We start from the raw sequence: 7,531 nt of genomic DNA, 5'->3' as shown, positions 1-7,531 counted from the left end.
TCATAAAACTATGGCAGCATAGGTATTCCCCTGCACTACTCACAATTCAGCAGGAACAGCCCTCTAAGCATGTTAATAGCCTGTACAAAGAGATTCCATAAAAGAATACCAGCATTTCCCTGTACTTTGTTACTTCTTTACTCAGTTTATTAACTTTCTCCTACCATTTAATCCTTTTATTTATCCTTTTCCTCACTATATCCCATCAAAAAAATTGGTGATCTATAAGTGTGCCATGTGCAATTTATTACCTTCTAGATCTGTGTCTTTGCAACCAAAATATTCGTAGAAGCATTACTTCCCCCCCCCTGGAAAACTTTGGAAAACGATACGATCCCCTTCCACGTTACCAATTTACCATATAGTCCCAGTGGCGTAACTACCGAGGAAGCAGACCGCAGACCCCGCAGCTGTGCGCGCATGTGCGTGGGGGGGGGATATAGGGGGCCTGATTCCTCAGCAGCATGTGCAACCGGCAGGGACCATTTCGGGGAATGGTACTGGCAATCTGGACCTCCGCAGGGCTTCTGATATTTTATCCAGAGTGCCTCGCTACTTTTACTAATAAAAACAGTGGCAGACTGAGGGGTGGGAGTTCGAGCGATTGCACTCCACTTTCATGCCCTAAACTCAGCTATCTAATGGAAGGCAGGGAAAAGGGCACCTGTATAAGTTGAACTGTCCAGGACTCTGCTGACTGCTCTGTGCTGCAGATTCCCCCCTCCTCCCTTCCCTAATAGACTATCAGCATAGAAAGAATGTAGGGCTGGTAAGGATACAAATGACATTTATTGCACTGCCTTGTGCTGGTTTAACCCTTGTCTTTCCTTGCCTTAATGTGCAAAGTTTCAATTGTGCCATCTGCTATTTATACATGAAATTTCACTGTGCCATCCTTCTATAGTTCTGGGGTATTTATATGTGAAATTGCCACTGTGCCATCCTTCTATGGGTTCTGGGGATATTATACATGAAATTGACTCCTTCTTGCCTCTAGCCCCAGGTTTCACTTTCAAATCTTGTAATCTTAGTATGACAGGAACTGAGATGAATGCTGTTCCCCCATGCTGCAAAGCAGTCTAGTCTTAATCTGACTCTGATCATGGATGAGCTGAAGGTACATGTGGTAGGGGGGATCCTGGGTCTCCCACAATTATGTGCAGAGGGGGCCCAGAAATTTTTCTTGCAGGGGGGCCCTGGCATCCGAAGTTACGCCACTGGATGGTGTAAATACATCCAAAATTGTATACAGCCAGGAACAAGCGGATTATATAGATAGAGTAAAGTCCAGGAGACGTACGATACGTCAAGTATTATATAGGGTGGTCTGGTGTAATAGCCGCAATGTGGTAGGTGGCTAGCAGAGAGAAGCGTATTCCTGAGAGTATTTTGCAATGACAAATTATGTCGACAAAAATGGTATGTATATCAAACGTGAAAGAACCCAGTTGGCAGAGTAATTTTGGTGTTTAAAAGGTATAGTCTTGCACAACAGTCAAGTATGTGAGCTTGACAATGGGCAAAGTGTAGTTCAGCGTGCCTCCTTTGATGTAAGCCAACTTATTAGGGGCTGATCCAGCTATGGCGAGTGCCCTTAGGGCGCTGTGAGATATGATGAAACTGGGTATAAAAACTGTTTAGTCCGCACTCCACTGGGATCAGAGGAGTATGGGTAAGTTGTTAAGGTGTATAGTTTAACAGTCAGCACGGGTCCCCAGGTGCGCAAGCAGGGAGACAGCTGAATAGGTACAGTCGTGCGATCCCCGCACTGGTGCGTCTGAGTACATATAACAAGAAGGTAGTGACTGTGAAGGCCCAACCTGCGATCTAGTCGCAATGGCCGTGCCGTGCCCTCTAGACAAAGCGCCCCAGAAAGTGAAGGGAGACCGGAGTTCAAACAGCCTCCACGTGGTGAACAGCAGCCGTGCAATGTAGATGCGGCCTGTAGGAAACAGCGATGCGGCTGTGAGCTATGGCGTCTGGTAAGGTTGTGTGCGCTATGGGTAGTATTTTCCCCGCCGTCCCGTGACCAGGGTATGCCGTTGATGTGAGGATCGGGGACTTATGCTTACCGATCTACGGCTCAGTTCAGTCAAAATGGAGTGATGGCCTGGTCCGGGTCCACGAGGGATGCGCAGGGTAGTAATTGCGGCAGCTTCCAGGGAAAGCAAAAGAGGGACGAGCCAAAAAGCGAATGCTTTGTTTTCCCCTCACTATCCTGCTGATGGAAACAGAGTGTTAGCCGTGTAGTAAAAGACCGTGATGGCCGTGGATGGCAATCTCTGTGCAGGAGCTCTGCTAAAACGCGGCCATCTTAGGGTCCGCCCCCCAGAAGTCCCAGGTAAAGTAATTTTATTATTTTTAAAGATGAAACATCAAATCTCCCAATGGTCAATGGTGGGTACTTCAGCTCTACATGCATACATATCAATAGAATAAACTCTGTTCATCATGTGCCATATAAAGTTTCGCAAAAGACGGGGCAACATTGCAGACTATATTGGTGATAGTTCATTCTAAGGTAATGCTGGAGGATTTGAAGTAGAAATTCTAGTGGATTTAGGATTACTACGTGTGACAAATTTATGTTACACTTAATCCATCATCCATAATTTGTCATCTTTGTATTAGATGGTAAAGGTGATAAAACTGTAATCCTCTGTAAACTGTATCCAGTGTCCTTAATATACAGTACAATATGTTAGTGTCTTTGGTACTAGCAGCCTCTTGCGCTCACTATAGAAATGTTATCCAGAATGCTTGGGACCTAGGGTTTTCTGGATAAGGGGTCTTTCTGTAATTTGGATCTCCATACCTTAAAGCACTGATCACCAACCTTTTGAACTCATTCAGAAGTAAAAGGAGTTGGGGAGCAACACTAGCATGAAAAATGATCTTGGGGTGCCAAATAAGTGCTGAGATTGACCTTTTGGTAGCCCCTATGTGGATTGTCAACCTACATTGAGACTCTGTTTGACATTGCACTTGGTCTTTATGGTAGGACTACATGGACGTTTTCTGCATGATCTGATGCACTGCGACAAAAACGACAAAAATAAGGTAAGAGATAGAATTGTTGCATGGTATCGCAGCGTTGATCCTTCGCGACACGACTGTCGGATGCAGACGCTGCACTCTGCAATTTGTAGTCCTTCTGATGTAATGATGTAATTAGGCAATGTAAGCCCACCTCCTGTTTCTCTCCAACTGTATCCAAAATCCCAAATGTAATAGTAGGTCAGTATAGTGTGACTGATGGATAGACCATAGTTTGGCAGCTAGAACACACATCATTTCCATGTGGTTTAATAAAATATTCTGTATCAGATCTCATTTGCCCATTGTCACTCCAGTTTCTCTGATATCCTTATGTTTCTTCTCCTTTTCGTAGGTTACTTGCTGCTCAGATTAGTGAATCAGGAGGAGAGAACAGTTGTTATGACCGAGGAAGATAAAGTGATGAAAGGACAAGAGAATACAGAAGTGGTGTAAATAATAAGTTGGAAAAGAAGGTATTGAAAGAAGAAATATAGGGGAAAATGCATAGAATTTTCCTTGAGGTCATATGTGTAGAATTGGGAAATACATTTGAACATCAGCTCCTGTTTTTAGGCTTTCTGACATATGGCAGTCAAGCTTGACACTGGGTATTAATATAAATATTATATAGGTCTCTAAAAACCAAGATCCTTATAGATTAGTAATACAAAAAATGCAGATGCTTTTTTTTTTTTTATATATAAATTACAGTGCTAATCCTTGAATAACTATGTGGCATGTTGTAAGCAACCACTGGGTGGCATCAAATATTTATCTTTCTAAAAGTACTGGTATGGGAATTCCACTAAGAGCTCTGGAAAACCCTAATGGCCAAGGAAGTCCCCATAATAATAACTTATTGTGCCTGTAGCTATAGTAATACTAGGCTCTTGGAAGGGAGTGTGGCTGTGGGATAGGCGGTATAGTAGGGAGAGATGGTGCCTATAGTGGCAGTGGGATAATAGTCTCTGGGAAGGGACAGTGGCTGTGGTATAACATATAGTAGGGAGAGAATGTGCCTAAAGTAACAGGGGGATAATAGTCTCTGGGAAAGGACTGTGGCTGTCGGGGAAGCAGGTATAGTAGGGGGAGATGGTGTCTATAGCAGCAGTGGGGATAATACCCCAAATTTTTCATGAAGTATCTGGCCAAATCCCAAAGGGATAAGGAAAGGTTAATAAGAAAAGTCACATTATTTTAAGGATTTGGTTCAGAATTCTGCACTGCAATCCATTTGCAAACATTTTTTTAAATTTAATTTTGAAATCTGACATGGGGCTAGACATATTGTCAGTTTCCAGCTGCCCCCAGTCATGTGACTTGTGCTCTGCTAAACTTCAGTCACTCTTTACTGCTGTACTGCAAGTTGGAGTGATATCACCCCCCCCCCAACAGCCTAACTACTGAACAATTGGAAGGTAACCAGATAGCAGCTTCCTAACACAAGAAAACAGCTGCCTGGTAGATAAAAGAACAGTACTCAATAGTAAAATCCAGGTCCCATTGTGACACATTCAGTTACATTGAGTAGGAGAAACAACAGCCTGCCAGAAAGCAGTTCCATCCGATAGTGCTGGCTTTTTCTGAGAGCACATGACCAGGCAAAATGCCCTGAGATGGCTGCCTACACACCAATATTACAGCTAAAAAATACACACTGGTTCAGGAATGAAATTTTCATATTGTAGAGTGAATTGTATTTGAAGTGTAAACAGTATAATTTAGAAACAAAGTAACATCAAAAAAATTAAATTGTTCTAAAGTAATAAAAATATAATGCAGTGTTGCCCTGCACTGGTAAAAGTGCTGTGTTTGCTTCAGAAACACTACTATTGTTTATATAAATAAGCTGCTGCGCAATGAGAAAAGGTTCAGGTTACACAGCAGATAAGCTCTGTAGAACATAATGGTGTTATCTGTTATCCACTATTTAACCTTTGTTATATAGCCTTTTTTCATTTTCCGCCATTGCTACACAGCAGCTTGTTTATATGAACTATAGTAGTGTTTCTGAAGCAAACACATCAGTTTTACCAGTGCAGGGCAACACTACATGATATTTTCATTACTTTAAAACGCTTCCATTTTTTATAAAATAAACCAATAGGCTGGTTTTCATTCCAGTAAGGATTAATTATATCTTAGTTGGGATCAAGGACAAGGTGCAGGTATGGGACCTGTTATCCAGAATGCTCTGGGTTTTTCCAAATAACAGATCTTTCCGTAATTTGGGTCTTCATGCCTTAAATCTACTAGAAAATCATTTAAACATTAAATAAACCCAATTGGCTGGTTTTCATTTCAATAAGGATTGATTACATCGTAGTTTGGATCAAGTACAAGGTATTGTTTTATCATTACAGAGAAAATAGAAATCATTTTTAAAAGTTTGGATTAGTTTGATAAAATGGAGTCTGTGGGAGACGGCCTTTGCATAATTCTGAGTTTTCTGGATAATGAGTTTCCAGATAATGGATTCTATATCTGTTCTGTTTTATTCTTACCTAGAAAAAGATAATATGTTTACAATTTTTGAATTATTTTAGTAAAATGGAGTCTATGGAAGATGGGTTTCTGGATAATGGATCCTATACCTGTAGAATGACCCAGGGGTGAGATGAGAATTTTAGGAATCTTGGGTAGGCTATACAGTATTGGACAAACTGGATAAACTTGTTCCCAAAGATAATTCAAGAAATGACAAAGTATCTTGGAGTGTTTGATCTATACTGTGTTTAAGATTAGTAGTAGGGTATGTGTCAAGGTGGCAATTAACTTGGGATGAGATAAATGGTGTAAAATGTTATTCTCATAATCACAGTTATTTTGTATTACCCCAGCTCTGCTTTTTTCAGTAGATTTAATCATCATATTACAGTTTCCAGCTAGATTTGTAACAGATTTGTTTTTTTTTTGCGAGTTAAATTGTAATATATTTTTTGTTGTGATAACTTATACACATCATCAATGAGTAATCTAGTAAAAGCCTCAATTGATTTGGGAGAACTGGGAACACAGAAGATGTCTCCAGTGCCAGTAGGGATTGCGTTCTTTTAATTTCATGGAATGCTGAAATTTATTTATATCAATCATAATGTCATGATGTCAGGGTGAATTGTGGTAAGAAATTAAAGGATAATAAACCTTTAAAATAAGTGAATGTAAAATTGACGTAAATGCTATTCCAAGCAATTTTGCAATTTACATTTTTTAATTTCAAGATATTATGGGATACATCTAATATGAATTAATTTTGTTACAACAGCGTTACCAGCTGGTCAGTTTCTGACCATGAAGTAATCAAGTAAGTTGTCAGGAGAAACGTCTGGTCTTACGTTCTTCTGGTTGGAAAAACATTAGAAACCTCAGATAAATTTCCTCGCAACTTTCCTAAACAAAAGAACATCAGACAGCTCTCTTTCTTTCTTTCTCGGGACTTCCTCAACTACTTCATGGTTGGAAACTGACCAGCCGGTGGCACTGATGTTATAAAATTAATTCATATTTACTGTACATATATCCAATAATATCTTGGAATTAAAAAAATAAATAATGAATATAAAATGCAAAAGTGCTTAGAATAGCACTCTCGTCAATTTTACTTTCACTTTTAAAGGTTTACTTATCTTTGAGCACGGGTGACAAAATATAATGTGTGCCATGGCCCTAAAGAGCTTAACCTCATAGTGGAATTGGAATTGCACCCCCTCCCCTCTAATGCCAATGCCATAGACAGCTGCCTCTACTGCATACCCCTATTTCTGTCACTGTTTGATATTGTCAGTTTTCTTGTAAAGTTTTCTTTTCAAAACTTTTTTATTGGTTTACCACATTGCATCCATTCACATTATAAAGTAACCATTTTTCTGATTTTTTGCAGATAACAGATGTTCACCTACACAGAGGGAATCACCAGCAGTTCAATCAGTTACAAGAAAAGATGACATTCCATTTGTACATTGCATACCAATAAAATTTTTAACTAACTCTTGTAAAGTTTTCAATAAAAACATGAATAATCAGAGCATCTGATAAGGAAAAAGAATCTGCCATCTCAGACCTGTTGAGGTCCTGTATAAGTCAATGAAAGAGGCACCTATTTAAATTTTGAAGTTATTGTGGTCTGCCTTGGGTGTCGCCCGAAAATCTGATTTTTTCGGGAGTTTTCAGAAAAAAAACTAAAAAAAATTAACATTTCAAAAATTTGAGCAATTTGGGGTTTATCTCGATTTTATAGAGTTTTTCCATAATCTAATTATTTCAGGTTATTTTATTAATAAATAAGGTAAAATTGAGCATGGGAGTTTGATTGTGTTCTTTTTAATAAAACCTTCCTCCCAAGGGCAATGCATTCTTCTGTATGATTGTTTCATGATACATTTTTCAATGGAACTTAGTTTTACCTGCAGCTTGCATCAGCGGTAAAACAAGACTGCACTGAGCCCCCCCACCGGAAAATTTTTTGGAAGGGCCCAGCGCACATTAGCTCTCT

The 7,531-nt window shown here is 39.7% G+C and overlaps 1 long non-coding RNA gene across 1 annotated transcript; it reads left to right on the top strand.

The window, feature by feature from the left end:
• Nucleotides 1-7,061, top strand: LOC108708006. Its single transcript, XR_001934359.2, has 4 exons — nt 1-2,341; nt 3,002-3,060; nt 3,392-3,512; nt 6,920-7,061. It is a non-coding gene; the product is annotated as an uncharacterized LOC108708006 (long non-coding RNA).
• Nucleotides 7,062-7,531: the final 470 nt, after the last annotated feature.

The sequence above is a fragment of the Xenopus laevis genome, chromosome 2L (genome assembly GCF_017654675.1).
Source record: "Xenopus laevis strain J_2021 chromosome 2L, Xenopus_laevis_v10.1, whole genome shotgun sequence".
NCBI lineage: Eukaryota > Metazoa > Chordata > Amphibia > Anura > Pipidae > Xenopus > Xenopus laevis.
The sequence above is the reverse complement of the archived record's forward strand: the minus strand, read 5'-3'. Positions and strand labels throughout refer to the sequence as shown.